This window comes from Notechis scutatus, chromosome 9 (genome assembly GCF_049901735.1).
Source record: "Notechis scutatus isolate UNSWTSFEM ecotype Mainland chromosome 9, rNotScu1.2, whole genome shotgun sequence".
Taxonomy (NCBI): domain Eukaryota; kingdom Metazoa; phylum Chordata; class Lepidosauria; order Squamata; family Elapidae; genus Notechis; species Notechis scutatus.
The window spans coordinates 11,226,532-11,245,453 of NC_142017.1; the positions used below are offsets into that span (position 1 = coordinate 11,226,532).

An 18,922-nucleotide genomic window follows, 5' to 3' on the forward strand; every position below is an offset into this window, starting at 1 on the left:
ATGTTGTTTAGGAGACCCGTTAGAATACATCTAGTCCTATCGGCCAGGGCAGAAAAACTCTCAAGTTTTAATACCTGAAGAAACATAGTAGAGAGGAAATATCTCCCAGCTTGCTTCAAGCCGTTCAGGAAAAAGTGATGAATGCCACAGGAAACTTGAGAGGGCAGTCAGTGTCTTGGGGCTGTTAGGGTTCTTTAGCCTTGTGATTGTCCTGTTGTGCAACTTTGGTTTAGCCCAGAGCAGAGGTCTCCAAACTTGGCAACTTTTAAGACTTGTGGACTTCAACTCCCAGAATTCTCCGAGCCAGGAGAATACCGGGAGTTGAAGTCCACAAGTCTTAAAGTTGCCAAGTTTGGGGACCCCTGGCCTAGAGAGCCTCTCCTTGGAGTGAGTGGAACGAGCTCGGGATCCCGTTTCTGCCCCCTGCTGTGCTCGGCCGCCAAGCAGAATCCAGCCAGCTGCCCCAAATGGTTCCAGGATGCCAGGTGAGCATCCTGCAGAAGCAGCTGTCCCTTAAGGCCCCTTTCCCTCACACCAGCTAGCCTTGCTTCAAGAATCCTCCTTCCGTGGCTCGGTTCTTCCTCAGGAGATTTCATTTATATTTATTGATTGATTTATGACCACTTATGTAGCTTTCTCCTCACAGCAACTCCAGGCAACTTATGGGTAATAAAAACACAATGTGGGGAAAAAAATAGAAATAATAAATAATAATAAAATACAGGTCCTCAACGTCCGATAGCTCATTTAGTGACTGTTCTAAGTTTACAACGCCACTGGGAAAAAATGGCTTATGGCCATTTTTCACGCTTACGACCATTGCTGCATTCCCCCCATGCTCACGTGATTTACATTCGGACGCTTGGTAACTGACTCGTATTTATGACGGTTGGAGTGCCCCAGAGTCACACGATCCCCTTTTGTGACCTTCTGACAAGCAAAAGTCACTGGGGAAGCCAGATTTCACTTAACAACCAGGTTACTAATTTAAGAACTGCAGTGGTTCATTTAACGACAGTGGCAAGAAAGGTCGTAAAATGGTGACAAAACTCACTCCACACACATTTCTCACCTAGCGATGGAAACGTTGGGCTCCATTGGCATCGTAAGTTGAGGACTACCTGTGATAACCCCGACTCCCTCGGCGACAACACGTCTTCAGATCAGCCATTTCACGGGCTCCCCCCACCCACTCTGGGCTCCCCAGGCCCGCTGGCAGAAGCCCGTCTTCGGGGTCTTGTGAAAGAGGGTCGGAGTGCGGGCCAGTCTAATTCCTGGAGAGATGGTGTTCCAGAGGGAGGGAGCCAGGGCTGGGCTGCTGGGGGTTCGCAGGGCTTTGGGAGGGCCCCTAGCTAAGATTCTGTGCCGTTTGGGGAAAAAAACCAAATCCCACTCCTGGCTGGCCCCTGCCCACCCCATTCCTCCCCTCCCACTGCCAGTTTGGGATGCAGGTAAGCACAGGGTGAGTGTGGAGGCTAAGGAAGGGCGAAAAACGGGCCTCCCGGAAGTTTAGGAAGGCCAGAAATGGGCCTGTTCCTGGTTTCTAGAAAGCCTCTGGAGCCCAAGGAGGCCATTTTTGCCCTTCCGGAGGCTCGAGAAAAGCCTCCGGAGCCCAGCGAGGACAAAAACGACCCCCCCAACCGTGGTGCAGGAGGCCAACTAGGCCACAACCATGAAGCAACCAGGCTAGAGAACCCTAAAGTGGCTAAAATTTTTGAAACCCACCCCTGGGGGGGGAGCCACCACAGAGAAGGCCCTTCCGGGTCCCTCCAGGTGTATCTCCTTAGGTGACGGGACCCACAACATCCCTTGCTTCCTCGCTCTTGTAGTCTTTGCTTTGAAGTACCTTGTCCAACCTTGGTAGCTCAGCATGGTTGGGGATCAGTTAATTCCAGCTCTCTCAGCCAGGATGGAAAACGTTTAAAAATCCTTTTTTTAAAAAAAAAAAAAACAGTTGGCCAAACCCATTTTCTGAAACACTGTCAAGAACGTTGCAAGTTAAGGATCCGGTTTTGACTTGAGGGCATCTTCACTTTGATTTCAGCCACGGTTTGCACTTGTGATAAGTGGGGAATTGAAGGCTGTGGGTTTCCATCAGCTGACAGGGCCAAACAATGAATAGAAAGTATGCACACAGCTCTTAAGTAACAAGTGTTGTAATCGTCAGCTTTGGGGACTCCCTGTACCATTTTCTTTCAGGCCAAACAAGGAAGCTGTGTTTGTTTTCTTTAGTTTGTATTTCAGTATCAGGCAGCACGGTGGCAAATGTGGTCACAGCGTCTGAGCTTTCTTTGTCCCCCCCACTTCCAAATTTCAGGGTGTTTCTGACCAGCATTTCCCACAAGGAATGATGCACTTGGAGAACCCCATGCACACATCTGGATGATTCCTCCCAGAGGATTTTTTTCCCATTCTTGACTAATCAGTCACAATTGCACGTTTTATGTCTTTACTTCCAAAACAAGAAATTGTGTTGATACCCATCAGTACACAAAACTGTTCAGGAGGGAGTAGCTTTGAGTCACGGCCCTGCAACTTTGGCCCAAGCAGTATGGTTCATATAGCTTTAACCGAAGCCTAACCAACTTTCAGCAAATCTAGAATTTGAGGGATAGCACAGTAGAAAGTGGCTGTCATGCCCCTGTTGGAGACTGACTCTGACGGAGAGGAGGAACAGCCAACAGGGAGTAGAAGTATGGCTCCAGAGGTGGTGGAGGAGGCTGGGGAAGGGCAGAGGCTGGCTGGGCAGTCGGAGGAGGACCCAGGTCCATCCCCTCTCCATCCTAGGGCACGCAGGGAGGAGAGGATATGGGAGAGATGTGAATGGTGTAGTCTACGGGGAAAGAAAGGGCCTTGATCCTCTTCATGGGCTGAAGCTGTGGGAAATGGTTAAAAGGATGGACATGCGTATGGGCCAGTGCTGGGAACAAAGTGTGGAAATACCTCTGGTTGTTTTTTTTTAATTTTTATTAGTTTTTAAAACAAACATAAACAAACAAAACATAAAAACATCAAATCATCTTCCATATATGTACATACAGTGTGCCGGTTGGTTTACAAATTGTCTTGTGCTTCCATTTCATATTCTTTAATTATAATTACATTGTATATAATCTCATATTTTCAATCAATATATTAAATACATTAATATTATTAATCAATCATTTGACTATACTTTTATTCATTCATGTTTTCCAAAATGATCATATTTTACTTAATTTGTTTTATGACAATTCATATTATCATCCCAGATCTATCCTAGAATCATTTTGTAGATATAATAAGTACTTTTATCTTGTTCAACCACATTTAATCTGTTATCAATGTCTCCAATCTTCTTGTTTCTTTGTTTATCTTCTTCAATTTTTTGGAGTCTCTCATCATACTTCATCATCATTTGTTGGATGTTCTCCACTTTTTCATCGGTTTTCCCTGTTCTTTGTTCTTTGTTCTCTATTCTCTTTTCAATATTCTCTGATCTTGTTTGAATATTTTGAATTCCTTGCATAATCATCTGCAGGGTCACTTTTTCTTGTTCTTTTTCTTGCCTTAATATTGTCTGTATTAAACGTTGTCCTCCAGATGGTGGAGAGGAAGTTGAAGAACCAGGAGCTGTTAATTTCCTACTCATTTTGAGGAGTTCAAAATCTTCAGGTTCTTCTAGACCTTAATCCAGTTGTAAAATAACCAATTGCAGTTACAAATAAAAATAGTAGGAAAAAAGTAGGAGAATAGTAAGAAAAGAGAAGCCAAATAGTAATAATAATAATAGAAAAAGAAAAAAAATTCTTCAGGTTCTTGTACACCTTAATCCAATCGGTTGGTTAGATGACAGTAAAAATTCAAAAATAAAGGAAAAGACCATGAACACACACAAAAAAGAAAAAGTTGTAAAATCCTAAAAAAGGCGAAAAAGTGAAGAAAAAGTCTAGAAAAGAAAGGAAAAATTCTTCAGGTTCTTCAATACCTTAATCCAATTAAGAGGTCTCGAATATAAAAGTATCCATAAAAATATACCCCAAAAAAAAGAAAAAGAAAAAAAAACCAATATGGAAGGTAGATGGGAAGACAAAAATACCAGGAAGGGAAAGAGAAGAAAAAGGCTACTCCCTTAAAAAGAAAAGGAAGGGAAGCATTAATACTAAAGCTTTTTCCTTTAAAATAAAAAGCAGACGTAGAAATTTAACTTCCAAAGACAAGAAAAAAAACAAAAAAACAAAGACAAGTTCCAAAGAGCCAAAAATCCAAATAGCTATTGCAAAAAAAAAAGTAAACTGATGAAGAGGGGTAGCACAGCTTAAAAAGAACAAAAAGAGCACACTGCACTTTGTTTGATTATCCAAGGCTCCTGTTATAACTCTCTTCTCCAAAGACTTATCACGTTTTCTTTTTGCTAAGCTTCAACACCAGACTCCAGCTGTTGATAGAAACCCAGAAGAGCACCTGCAATAATACTCTCTCATGCTCTTCCCTCTATCTTATCAAGCAGGCAATGTCCTTGAAACAAAGTCTCAGTTCTTTCTCAGCTTTGTCTGGTCAAAAGAAAAATAGAATATTTCCAAGCCTCTAGTTGGCAGTGTTACAAAATTTCTTTAGCTTTCACTTTCCCCCTCCTTTTCCAAGCAAAATATAATAAGAATTAATTAAAAAGAAAGAAAAAGATATTTTAAAAATAACTAAAAGGGAGTCTCTGGCTCAAAATATAAAATCAAAAAGGAGAGAAGAATATATAAAAAGAAGAAAAAAAAAACCAGTCCAGTTTCAAAATATAAGATCATGTGTAGAAAATCCAGCAATGAGAAAAAAAAATATTACTTTGACATTCCTGTTTAAAATCGGCGCTTAATCACTTCTGTCAAAACTTTTATAGATTCTTTCTTTCCCTTAGGGTGTCCTTTCAAGTCTTAAAATAAGGAAAAAGTTCTCACCAAACCGGCACACTCTCTCTTTCCGTTCTCTTTCATTTCGGAGCTGTCCCAACTTCAGCAGCTTTAATGGCTGCCTCTTTGCTGCTGGCAAAAAGAGCTTCTCCTGGATCTACCAGGGACTTTGCGGTATCCCTGGGATTGACAGGATGCGCTCTTTACATTCACTGTCTCTTTGGGATGGTTTAGATCAGGCTTGTCCAACCCGCGGCCCATGGGCCGCATGCGCCAGGTTGCCTCGTAATGCGGCCCAACGCCCACCCCAACCTTCATGAAAGATCCAGCGAGAAGGAGGAGGAGAGGCACGAGGCGGGCGAGGCGAGCAACAGAAAAGGCGGGCAGCCGCAGCCCAAAAGTCCCGCCCGCCACCTCCTGCTGTTGCCGCCGCCACTGCTGCTGCATTTGCAGGAGGAGAGGTAGGCGCGAGGCGGGGCGAGGCGAGCAACAGAAAAGGCGGGCAGCCGCAGCCCAAAAGTCCCGCCCGCCACCTCCTGCTGTTGCCGCCGCCACCGCTGCTGCTTCTGCCCCCGCCGCTGCCACCGCCACTGCTGCTTCTGCCCCGCCACCGCTGCCGCTGCTGCTGCATTTGCAGGAGGAGAGGTAGGCGTGAGGCGGGCAAGCTTTCTTCCCCTCCCCCGACCCGCAAAATTTGGCCGGAAAATTAATAAAAATAAATAATTTGCAGGAGGAGAGGTAGGCGCGAGGTGGGCGAGCTTTCTCCCCTCCACCCCATAAAATTTGCCCGGAAAATTATAAAATAAAAATAAATAATTTTTAATAAATAATTAATAATAAATAATAATTTTATTTTATTTTATTATTTTATTAATTTAATTTAATTTAATTTAATTTAATTTATTATTTAATTTATTATTTAATTTATTATTTAATTTAATTATGTGCGGCCCAAACCAAATTTTCATCTTCTAATGTGGCCCAGGGAAGGTGAAAGGTTGGACACCCCTGGTTTAGATTCACTTGGACCGTCCAGGAGCAAAGATATCGGCTATGATCTCAGATCTCCAAGATCGCATGCCGTATCGTCGCGACGCCAGCTCCGCCCTCCCGAAATACCTCTGGTTTGTCGTTCCTCTCTGAGTTTGGCGTCCTTCCCAGTGTGTGTTGATATCTGTGGAAGTCTTCAAGCCCTTATCTTGCCTGGTTCCCTTAATTGCTTCAGTGTGGTTTGTGTTGTTTTTACTCTTTATAATTTATGGGCATTTCCTCCTTTTCATAACTGCTTGTGGGGGATTTTTTTTGTCCCCAGTCAAGGATATTTGGAGCTTTGAAGCAAAGTGAAGGAATAAAAGGGGCTTCACCTGTTTTTGTAACTGTGTTTATTTTGTATCCCACCCTGGGTCATCACAGTGGCAGTGATGAGAGTTGAGTTTCCTTGAAGTTATTTGATGGTTATGTGACACAATACTTGTACAAGAGATTTCAGTCACATGTTGGCCACTGTGAGAACAAATTTCTGGACTGGTGGGCCAGGAATCTGATCCAGCTGAGCATTGGTTATGTTCTTACAGAAGATGCATGCTTCTATGGTTAGCTGGTCCCTGCAGCCTGCCTGTCCAAAAGCAATTAACGCTATATAATAAATCATCTCCCTTGTTAGAATGCTTTTTCTGTTACATGGAATTCTCACAGCGCACTTTCCAAATTGCTAATTGGGTTGGGCTGGGCTACTTTATGGACTACAAAGAGCTGGCTGTAGTACAAGTGATTCCTTTCAGATGGTTGATAGCCATTGTACTTACCAAAGCTTGACTACTTTGTTTTAAGAAAATGGACCATTCCTGAAATAGAAAGGATGTAGAGTTTTAGACATGTTACAGCACGTCCAGATAATAGGAATGCATCATTCAGCCCAGGATATATATATATGTATTGCACAAGTCTCCTCAGGTCAATACACTGCTCAAAAAAATAAAGGGAACACAAAAATAAGACATCCTAGATCTGAATGAATGAAATATTCTTATTAAATACTTTGTTCATTACATAGTTGAATGTACTGACAACAAAATCACACAAAAATTATCAATGGAAATCAAATTTAGCAACCCACGGAGGTCTGGATTTGGAGTTACACTCAAAATTAAAGTGGAAAAAAACACTACAGGCTGATCCAACTTTGATGTAATGTCCTTAAAACAAGTCAAAATGAGGCTCAGTAGTGTGTGTGGCCTCCACGTGCCTGTATGACCTCCCTACAATGCCTGGACATGCTCCTGATGAGGTGGCAGATGGTCTCCTGAGGGATCTCCTCCCACACCTGGACTAAAGCATCCCCCAACTCCTGGACAGTCTGTGGTGCAACGTGGCATTGGTGGATGGAGCGAGACATGATGTCCCAGATGTGCTCAATTGGATTCAGGTCTGGGGAACAGGCGGGCCAGTCCATAGCATCAATGCCTTCGTCTCGCAGGAACTGCTGACGCACTCCAGCCACATGAGGTCTAGCATTGTCGTGCATTAGGAGGAACCCAGGGCCAACTGCACCAGCATATGGTCTTACAAGGGGTCTGAGGATCTCATCTCGGTACCTAATGGCAGTCAGGCTACCTCTGGCGAGCACATGGAGGGCTGTGCGGCCCCCTAAAGAAATGCCCCCCACACCATTACTGACCCACTGCCAAACCGGTCATGCTGGAGGATGTTGCAGGCAGCAGAATGTTCTCCATGGCGTCTCCAGACCCTGTCATGTCTGTCACATGTGCTCAGTGTGAACCTGCTTTCATCTGTGAAGAGCACAGGGCGCTAGTGGCAAATTTGCCAATCTTGGTGTTCTCTGGCAAATGCCAAACATCCTGCACGGTGTTGGGCTGTAAGCATAACCCCCACCTGTGGATGTTGGGCCCTCACACCACCCTCATGGAGTCTGTTTCTGACCGTTTGAGCAGCCACGTGCACATTTGTGGCCCGCTGGAGGTCATTTTGCAGGGCTCTGGCAGTGCTCCTCCTGTCCCTCCTTGCAGAAAGGTGGAGGTAGCGGTCCTGATGCTGGGTTGTTGCCCTCCTACAGCCTCCTCCACGTCTCCTGGTGTACTGGCCTATCTCCTGGTAGCGCCTCCATGCTCTGGACACTACGTTGACAGACACAGCAAACCTTCTTGCCACAGCTCACATTGAAGTGCCATCCTGGATGAGCTGCACTACCTGAGCCACTTGTGTGGGTTGTAGACTCCGTCTCATGCTACCACTAGAGTGAAAGCACCGCCAGCATTCAAAAGTGACCAAACCATCAGCCAGAAAGCATAGGAACTGAGGTCTGTGGTCACTACCTGCAGAACCACTCCTTTATTGGGGATGTCTTGCTAACTGCCTCTGCTTTCCACCTGTTGTCTATTCCATTTGCACAACAGCATGTGAAATTGGTTGTCAATCAGTGTTGCTACCTAAGTGGACAGTTTGATTTCACAGAAGTGTGATTGACTTACATTGTGTTGTTTAAATGTTTCCTTTATTTTTTTGAGCAGTATATATTGCACAAGTCTCCTAAGCCATTGTGTTTTGTAGCAACAGCAGGTGATCTAGAGGAGATTGCCAAATAAGAGCCCAGAACTTGTGGCCCTGTGCAACGTGAGGCTACAAGCTTCTACAATACCTAACCAGTTCCAAGACCAGCTGGGAACAACAGGAGTTTGGAATCCAAGTTGTCAGCAATCCTTAATTAACATAGACTCATTACTTCTGGTGCTCAGTCCTAGTTGGATGATGTCCATCTCTTACTCAGAGCAACCTGCAGGAGGAGACTAGCACTGAAAATCTGTGGGTGGAGGGTCCTTCAGAATTTTCCTATTGTGCAGCTGAAGAAGGAAACCCATTTGCTTGTAGCTTATTCTACCAATTGAGCTGCGATGAATGGGGTTCTAAGTGTTGATGCATTGATGAGAAATTCAATTAAGAGAATGGCTTTTAGGCCGGTGTAAACTGGCCAAGTCTTCTCAAAGGCCGGCTTGTCAGCCAAGAACAGAAGTGGAAGGCTTGCCAAGCTATTTGAAAATGGACTTGGCTCAACTTGTCAGCCAGATGTGTGGAGGAAGGAAAGATGGGAAATGGAGTTTTCTGGTGATGGAGGGTGAATTCATTGAAGGGTGCGAATCTGGATATTGAGTGGATGGTTTATACCAAATTGCACCGATCAGTATTCTTTGGGAAGGGAATCAATCTTTTCTATGTTCCCTAAGAGTTTCTTTCAACTTAAATACCAGGGATTCCTTATAACAGATACGGCAGAATACTTTAAAAGTTTGGATATCTACTTGAGTTGCTTTGGCCATTAACGTCTTCTGATCTGGAACACCAAGCCCCCCAGTTCTTCTGCATTGCCAAAACAGGATGAAATACATCACTTGAAAAAGAAGGGAAATACTTGCACAAAGCGCGTGTATCCTGATAAATAATTATAGAATCATATTCAGAGATCATTTCTGCAATTTAAATAGAAAGACAATATTTTACACCATTAAAAGTAGGAAAAGCTAACCAGGTGACTTTTCCTGGATGTCCTGTTTTGCTGTCCAAATGCTGATCTGTTGGTGAGCATTCTCTTTATCCCTAAACCAGACCAAACCCTACACGGCGCTTTCGATCGACCAGAGAGTCCTGTAGTCAGACACGCGGCCATCCCAACCGCTGAAGGAGAACAAAGGCAGGTACCCAGGAGAGCCTTTTGCTCAGGGAGTGGCACTTCCTGGAGAGAGGGGCTAGGTCAGAGGTCTCCACAACATGGTAACGTTAAGACTTATGGACTTCAGCTCCCAGAATTCCCCAGCCAGCCGTGTCTGTTTCTTTTTTCTCTTAACCTCCTAAAGTGGAGAGATTGCAGAGGAAGGGATTACAAGACAGCAAGCTATGCTGGCTGGAGAATTCTGGGAGTTGGAAGTCCACAAGTCTTAAAGTTGTCGAGTTTGGGGACCCCTGGGCTAGGTGGACCTTTCTGGGGCAAGGGGTGCTGCAAATGCGATGGGTGGGATGGGCCAGGACGGTGGATTGGCTCAGGTGCCGCCCCAGTTGCTAACTGCACTGGGCTGGCTGCTGTGGAAACCCTTCTGCTTTCACTACCGCTGAAAACATTTATCCCTGGCTGTGTTGTGCAGCCTGTTTATTTTGTTCTTGGCATGGTCTCCCAACGGCATGAAACAATACAGCAGCGAAAGGCAGCGACGGCTCTGCCATCCCATCGTCTGTTGACCTCTCCCATCCTCCACACCCAACCCCTCCAAGTTGCTTGCTTGCTTCTCTTCCTCTAAACACACAAACACACACACACACACACACAGAGACCATTCTTCAACGCCCTAGCCCACGAGGCAGCAGCAGCAATGCTTTGATGTGGTACATTACCCTGATACCATGGAGATTGTTTGGTTCCATCTAAACAGACTTTTAAAAGTATTTTGCCCTTCCGTCCTTTTTGTCTTGTGCACTGCGATGCTCAAGATTCCTAATGGCCTAGATCACAGATGACCTGCCGTGGCCTCACAGTTCTTTTTAAGGCTTGTAGCTGCCGGAAGGAAGGGCAGGGCCTCTGGTGTGTGTGTGTGTGTGTGTGTGTGTGTGTTTAGAAGATGAGAAGGAAAGGAAGTGGTGTGCTGATGGACAAGCCAGGTTCAGCATTATAATGAGAAGTGGCTGTTAATTCTCAACACTTGGGCTAAGCCTTGTGAAGAGGGGAGCAGAATGATGAGTTACAAGTCTTTCTTTCTTTCTTCCTTCCTTCCTTCCTTCCTTTCTTTCTTTCTTTCTTTCTTTCTTTCTTTCTTTCTTTCTTTCTTTCTTTCTTTCTTTCTCTCTCTCTCTCTCTCTCTCTCTCCCTCCCTCTCCTCCCTCCCTCCCTCCCTCCCTCCCTCCCTTTCTCCACCTGGGAGTAAAATGATGAGCTCACTTCTCGTCCTTCGCAACAGGAAGAGAGGGCGCCCGCTCTGAAATTTCTTTTTAACCTCTCTCCACTCTAGTCCAAGATTGCCACTTGAACAGAAGGGAACAATACCCAAAGTGCCACTCATCCGATGCTGTGAGTGGCACCCTAATCCTTTCCCCAGGTAACATTTAGGTGCAGCGCATAGGGATGTCACTCTACATCAGGGGTGTCCAACCTTGGCAACTTTAAGACTTGTGGACTTCAACTCCCAGAATTCCTCAGCCAGCAAAGCTGGCTGAGAATTCTGGGAGTTGAAGTCCACAAGTCTTAAAGTTGCCAAGGTTGGACACCCTGCTCTACATGGAGATTTTTAGTCTTTTTTAAAACTACATTCCATCAGTCATAATGGAAAAGGCACAAAATGCATGTCTGAAACCTCCACAAGTCATATTGCACCTGATAGGCAGGGGTGGGATTCAAAAAATCCCAGCAACTGGTTCGCTGCCTGGTTGCTGGGTGAGCGTGGCTATGGTGGGCAGGGTCTACCGGAACTTCCTGTTTCCGGATTCCGGTGGGCCTCCAGAGCCGGGGGGAGGCCATATTTCCAGAGCTCCCCCCTCCAGGCCCCTGGGAAGGTGAAAACAGCCTCCCCCAGCCTCTGAAGGCCCTCTGAAAGCCAGAAAAAAGGCCCATTTCTGGACTTCCAGAAGGCCCATTTTCCCCATCCCAGAGCTTCTGCACGAACCCTGCACTGACCTCCATCGAAAATGGGCTGTGCGGAGACTCCTCGGAGGGGAGGGGAGGGAGGGGCGGGACCAGTCGGTTGTTTGAAATACTGGTTCGGCGAACCAGTTGTAACTTTAACATCCTGTTCGCCTGAACCGGTCCAAACCAGTAGAATCCCTCCCCTGCTGATAGGTGATGTTCCATCAAGTCATTTCTTGACTCCTAACGGCCATATATCAGTCCACGTTTTGGACAGAGATGATCGCTGGTTTGAAAAGGGTCAAAGAGGCCCATCTATGTCAAAATTGAACAGCCTTCTCTCAACCTAGCGGGGAGGGATACGACATCACCCATCTCCTGTTTACAACACAATCCTTTAAACAGTTCCAAGAAGGTTTCATGCCTATTTGCACTCTTCAGTTCACCCAATGGGCACAGATAAACCTCCAAGTGGCCTCAACGACTCTCAGAGGGAGTGCTAACAACCAGGTGACTGCAAGGAATATAAATCCTTCCATCTTCCACCACTCAGTCAGAACTGAAGAAACTTCTTGGCTGAAAACTGAAATATCTTCATGGAAAAAACAAAGTCCAGTTGCCTCTTGAAAAAGCACCTTTGGGACAACCATGACCTGGATGACTGAGAATCTCCGTAGACATTTAGCAAACCACATAGTTCATCAATCGAGGCAAAAAAACTGCCTTGCTTACCAATGGAAATTTGGGGTTGTCAACTCGTAAAGCATTCCTATGCCTGTTTTAGAGTTGCCATAAACAAGGGGGGGGGGGAGAGAAAGGAAATTTGAAGGAGCAGGGCAGCAGTTTAAAACCAGAAGTACATTCCACCCTTATCTTACAAAGATTGTAACTAAGCTACCGGATCTTCTGCCCAGGAAAATCCTTCATTGGAGAATGTGATTGATGACACCCAGCCCATTAACACGCTTCATTAGAGAATCTGATTTATGATACACCCAGAAGGGAGGGGGAAAACGGGGTCACAAGTGACTGTAAATTACATAGGCCAGACTTAGGTGCAGCATACAGGTTAATGCCGAACATGTTGCTCCTTATAAATCTTCTGGATTCTTTTGAATCTTGTCTCGAGGCTCATGATTTAATTAGGGCAATTGCCGGAATCCTGACAGTGGTTATATGTCGAGGACAACCCTGCAAGTGTGTTTTTTCCAGGCTGAAAGACACCCACCCTTACTCCAGCCTTCTTCAAGTAAACACAGCACAAAGAAAAACGGCTGTTCTGGGTGCTTAAAAACGATAAGGCCTTGAATTTGTCAAGCCCTGTCCCAGGATTTTAAAAAATGGCCCTGGCCCAGCTGGGAAAAAACACACATCGAAAGTCCCAGCACAAGAAGGGGAAACTGGTATGGAAAACAAACCCTCTGTGTTTACAGAGAAACCAGGTTAAACCAAAGCGCCCTCGAAAGAAATGGTTTTTTCTGAGAGAGGAAAAGCCAGGAGCAATTAATTCCCTCTGAGTGCATGGGAAGCTCTCTGCTCTCGTTCCTCTGCTGGATGATTTGTTGATTGTCACACCATTTGCCTAACAACAGGGTCATGCCCCCAAACAAAACGTTTACACAGCAGAGAGCTGGAAGGAGAACGGCTCTGCGGAGATCTTTGCAGACCTTCATTCCAGCCTTGGCTTCAAGGAAGCTGAGCCTGTGAAAACAGGCAGGCGGTTTTTAAGAATCCGTTCCACCCCAGTATTTTTTTTTTTTTTCTCACAAAAATGCTACCCGTGGTTTCACTCAGGCAGCCTATGCTGCCGGTGGCTGATTTTTATTTTATTTATTTTTATTTTTATTTTATTTTATTTTATTCGTTATTTTATTATTTTATTTTATTTTGTTTTGTTTATTTTTATTTTTATTTATTTTATGATTTTATTTTATTTACTAAGAGGCTTAATCTTCTTCAAAGTAAGGTCAGACTTGCTTAACAGAATAACAGAGTTGGAAGGGACCTTAGAGGTCTTCTAGTCCAACCCCCTGCTCAAGCAGGACTCCCTATACCATTTCAGACAGGGGGCTGTCCAGGCTTTTCTTAAAAATCTCCGAAGCACCTACAGCTTCTGAAGACAAGCTGTTCCACTGGTTAATTGTCCTTTCTGTTCGGAAGTTTCTCCTTAATTCCAGGTTGCTTCTTTCCTTGATTCATTTTCCATTCGTTGTTTCTTGTCTTGTCTTCTGGTGCTTTGGAAAATCAGTTGTTCCTCTCTTGTTTGTGGAGCCCCTCAAATATTGGAATACTGCTCTCATGTCAACCCTAGTCCTTCTTTTCTCTAGACCAGCCATTCCCAATTCCTGCAAACATTCTTTTATATGTTGTCTCCAGGCCCTTGATCATTTTCGTTACTCTTCTCTGCAAAATTTCCCAAAGTTTTAAAATCTTTTTTTTTTTTTTTGGTAATGTAGTGACCCAAACTGGATGCGGTATTCCAAGAGTGGTCTTACTAAGGCCTTATAAAGTAGTACTAATACTTCACGTGATCTTGATTCTATGCCTCTGTTTATACAACCAGAGATTGTGGCTGCCGCCGCACACTACTGGCTCATTTTTAAATGGCTCGTGTTAAGTGGCTGGTTCATGTTAAGAACTTCTAGCCCAACCTTCTGCTCAGGCAGGACACCCCACACCAAGGGTCTTCAAACTTGGCAAGTTTAAGACTTATGGACTTTAACTCCCAGAATTCCTGAGCTAACATGACTGGAGGAGGAATTCTGGGAGTTGAAGTCCACAAGTCTTAAAGCCGTTAAGTTTGAAGACCCCTGCCCTACATCATTTCAGATAAGTTGTTGTCCAAACTCTCCTTAAAATCCTTCCATGATGGACCACCCACAACTTCTGGGGCAAACTGCTCCACTGGTTATTGGTCTCATGGTTAAGAAATTTCTCCTTAGTTGCAAGAGCCAACAGCCGAATCTGGTGGAGTCTTTCCCTTATGTCCAAAGGCACTCTCTCTGGTGTTGTTAAGCATTTTTCCCCCCTCATTTGACTTCTGTTAAAATGTTTCCTCCAAATAATTTGGGAAGTTTAGCATGAGAATCCCTGCACTCAAACTTAGAACCTGAAAGATATGACAGAAAAGGACAAGTGATTTGAAGGGAATTTGAAGGGAATGTGAACATTTGTTAAGTACTAGCTTGCAGTCGTTTGGTGTCGAGATTGAACGTATTCCATGAGCAATTTTTGAATTTGTATGCAAACTGGAATTTGCTTAAGATGCCAACTGCCTCCCGGAAGTTTGCAAAGCAATTTGCTCTCGAAAATGTACACATGAAAGGAAACTTATTAACAGTTATCTATAATTTGTAATATAATTAGGATTAACATGTTATATAACAATATGATTAGTTACATTTTACTGCCTTGTTATATACATATTCCTGTTGTGTGGGAATGTTCTTTGTTCTGAGGAACCGTTTTTGTAACTTATGGCAGAGAAATAGCTCAGAGGCTGATATCAGAATACATTTCTTTGATTTGTTTTGAAAAAATTGAAAATAGCCTCCATCAAGAATTTAAAAGCTTTGATGTTCCAGTAAATAAAAATAGCTTAGTTGGCCAACAAATCTGGCAATGTTATAGAAGCAGCTTCTGTTTGTAATTTTAACAGGTCTCCTCATCTTGAGTGCTTATTCTCATGTTTTTAATGTAAACCGCTAAGAATTAGTCAACTGTGGCAGGATATAAATGTAAAATCGATCAGTCTTAATGCTTTGCTAGATGTAGCAGTCAATAATACTCTGTTGCATTTATAATGGGTCAGGAATGTATTTGGAAGGTAAAGGCAGAAATCCGGGTGGGTGGAGACATTCCTGCTTACAGCACTAAAAGTCCACATATATTTATATTATTGAATGTTGCCTAGCATGTCTTTCCTTCCTCCAGCTATCAGTTACAAGCATTTATGTGTCCCAGGAGGGTCAGCTGCCAAGGAAGCATGGCTGGCTAGCTTTGTTTGTCTCCCTTCATAAATGCACACGCTACTCTTTTGCAAACGTATTACATTTATTTATGCCTTTGCAAGATGCATCTTTGTTTAAACCTGAGTGGGCTGTGTGCCTCGGTTTAATGCTTATCTAATCCATCTTCCCATTCAGTGTGGTTTTATATAAGACAATCTCTTGTCTGTCTGGCAGAGGGCTGCTCCGTCTTTCCTTCTGTTCTGACCCAGGCTCCGTCAAACTTAATAAAACACAAACTGAATTTAAAAGTAAAACCTTTTTTAATGTGACGCTGGGAATTACTTGCATTTCCAGTCATAACTAATTATACACAGTTCCTCCAGATAAGAGCATGCTTTTCAGTGCTATAGAATGCTGCCAAGAAACAGAAGTCCAGTTAAGGCTAACATAAACCAACCCCAAAAACCAGAAAAAAAAGACCAGAGTACAGAGCTTCATGAAGGACTCAGAAATTACTGAACTGCTTTGCTTCCTACAAAGAGCACGTCACTGAGGGCTGACTTTTATCCCTTATGGGAGGGGCAATGACCTCCCAGCCTTATTCCCGAGTTGCCCCTTCTGCTTCAGCTGCTCTCGCCTTCTAGCAGCTCTGCGCACACGCACACTGGGAACAGGCTCCCCTGGGTCCTCTGCCTCGCTGCTGCCAGACTCCGAAGGCTTCAAAGGCAGCAGCCTACTCTCCAATAGTCCTGGCCCCATCACTGCATCGGATGCAGGACCCTCGTCCAAGTCCTCGCCAGACTCCCTGACTGGTCCCCTTTCGTCCTCACTGTCCGTCTGCCATCTGCACCGGCTGCCGGCAAACCACAACACCTCCATCCCATCCAGTGGAAAAGATTCACCTCCCTTCTCAGCTGTTCAGCAAGGTTTTCCTGAGGTTTGAACAAAAGCTACGCGTCAGCCGATTCCACCCAGTCACGCTACTCCTCTTCCGAAGCAGAAGTAGAGAAATAATTGCACTCTACCGGGTAGCCTCCAGACAGCTCGCCCTATTCGTTTCGAGATTACATGCGTGAAGCTCTTTCCGTTGATTTATCTTTGCTGCTTTGTGCGCATGTGAGTGAGCACGAGCAGGCAAAGCCGCAGGATGTAATGTTGGCCTTGCACAGCCCTTTCGCATGATCAGTTGAGGCCCGTTCACAGAACTCGGTTGAGCATGGTTGGAGAAGTAACCTGGAATTAAGGAGACACTTCCTAACAGCGAGGACAATTAACCAGTGGAACAGCTTCCCTTCAGATGTTGTGGATGCTTCATCACTGGAGGTTTTTAAAGAAGAGACTGGACAGTTACTTGTCTGAGATTGTATATAGGTCTCCTGGTTGAGCAGGGGGCTGGACTAGGAGACCTCCAGGGTCCCTTCCACCTCTATTCTATTTTTTTTTATTTTAAAAATACTTTATTAAATAGATTTATATACACACAATAAAATCAAGATATTCCATTTGTCGCAACGTAGGCAAATACAGTGTTCACTCTAATTGACAACTCTCTCATTGTGTCAAATGTTCATTCACTTATTGAAATATAATACAGAATTTCATTCTAATTGTTTATCACGAATAAATTTACATACAATATTACTAATTTCTATCATATCCTTCTATTTGACTTTTTATTCCTTTCTTGTCTATCTTCCAGCCAATTTATACCATAAGTTCCAAATTTCATAGTACTCTGACTCCTCTTTGTTTCTGATTTCCATTGATAACCTGTCCATTTCTGCACATTCCAAGGTCTTCTTTACGATCATAAATTCAACCTTCCAGCTCTATTCTAATCGACTGTTCTAGCTTTCATCTTGTTTAGCATTTGTAATGGCTCAGCATGATTTGGTCGTTATTGTTCGGTTGCTAAGTTGCGTCCAACTCTTCGCGACCTCATGAACCATAGCCCCCCCCCCAGTTTATTTATTTTATTTAATTTATTTGATTTGTCAATCACAAGATAATAGGTATAAAGATAAACATAGTTATGAATACAAGAAATGAGTACATATAAGACAAATAAAAGAAACAATAGGACAGGGACGGCAGGCACTTTGGTGTACTTATGCACGTCCCCTACAGACTATCTCTACTATCTCCCTGACTTTGCCCAAACTCATGTTGGTTGCACCCAGGGTGGGATTCAAATTTTTTAACAACCGGTTCTGTGAGCGTGACTTAGTTGGTGGGCGTGGCTTGGTCATGTGACTGGCTGGGCGTGGCCAACTCAACATCACTCACATCGAGGCATGCTTCTCCTCGCCTGGCCTCTCATGACTGTGGGGATGCTGCAACAGTTGTAAGTGTGAAAAATGGTCATAAGTCACTTTTTTCAGTGCCATTGTAACTTTGAATGGTCACTCCACAGAAGCAAAGTACCAGCAAAGGAGGGGGAAAAAACTCCAGAGAAGTTCCAGAGACAGGAAGTCTACTCCTGCCAAGAATGTAATAAGGGTCAACGGAAAGGCAGTTTCTGTAAGCAACACCAGAATGTTTCCTTCCTGCCTTCCTTACAGGATTAGGCCAGTCATTTTTTCTAACAACTGGTTCTCCAAACTGCTTAAAATGTTAACAACCGGTTCTAGCAAATAGGTGCGAACTGGTAGAATCCCACCCCTGGTTGCACCCATGACACTAACCATCTTGCCCTCTGCCATCCCCTTCTCCTTTTGCCTTCCATCTTTCCCAACATCATACACCAGCTCCTATGTATTAGCTAATCTTAACGGTTCATTGCACTGGGCGAACCTGGAAAACGGGTCGAGTCAACAACCAGGTATCCGGCACCAACAGTCAAAAAGTGCTCAGTCTGAATCTCACCGTTGCCTCTTCCTCTCCAGAAAAGCCATCTCTTGGATCAGGGGTGGGTTTCAAAAATGTGAGCAACGGGTTCTCTGCCCAGTTGCTGGATGGGCGTGGCCATGGTGGGCGTGGCCTAGTTGGCCTCCTGCACCACAGTGGGGGTGCATTTTTGCCCTCCCCAGAGGCTTTCCTTGAGGCTCCAGGAGGGTGAAAATGGCTTCCTCAGGCTCCGGAGGCTTTCTGGGCTTCAGAGACAGTGTGCTGTCCAGACAATTTAGAGTTAATGGGATTTGGGATAGTTAAGTTAGGAATTGTGATCTGTCCCCTTTAAGGGAATGCATCATGGTAAATGTAGTTAAGGTATTCTGGGAAACGTAGTCCATGTCATGTGGCCACATCTGTAACCCTGATTGGTCACTGAATTGACCCTTGGTAGATTGGGGGAGGTTTCTTCACTCTTGCCTGAGACCACCACACCATGCGGCTGCTTCAATCATCATCATCATCATGGGGTTGAGACTTTATTATCTTCCTACACCACAATTCAGATATGCAAAGGATGGGACATTAAGAAGGACTTCGTCATAAATGTGAGTTGACAGGATGCCTGAAGAACCAATAAAAAA

The 18,922-nt window shown here is 44.4% G+C and overlaps 1 long non-coding RNA gene across 1 annotated transcript in view; it reads right to left on the bottom strand.

Annotated features, from left to right (window-relative positions):
• Window positions 1-2,949: 2,949 nt before the first annotated feature.
• Window positions 2,950-18,922, bottom strand: part of LOC148129833 (uncharacterized) — a 304,663-nt gene continuing 288,690 nt past the window's right edge. Inside the window, exon 2 of the long non-coding RNA XR_015750643.1 lies at window positions 2,950-3,287. This is a non-coding gene — a long non-coding RNA (uncharacterized LOC148129833). The remainder of the gene's footprint in view (window positions 3,288-18,922) is intronic.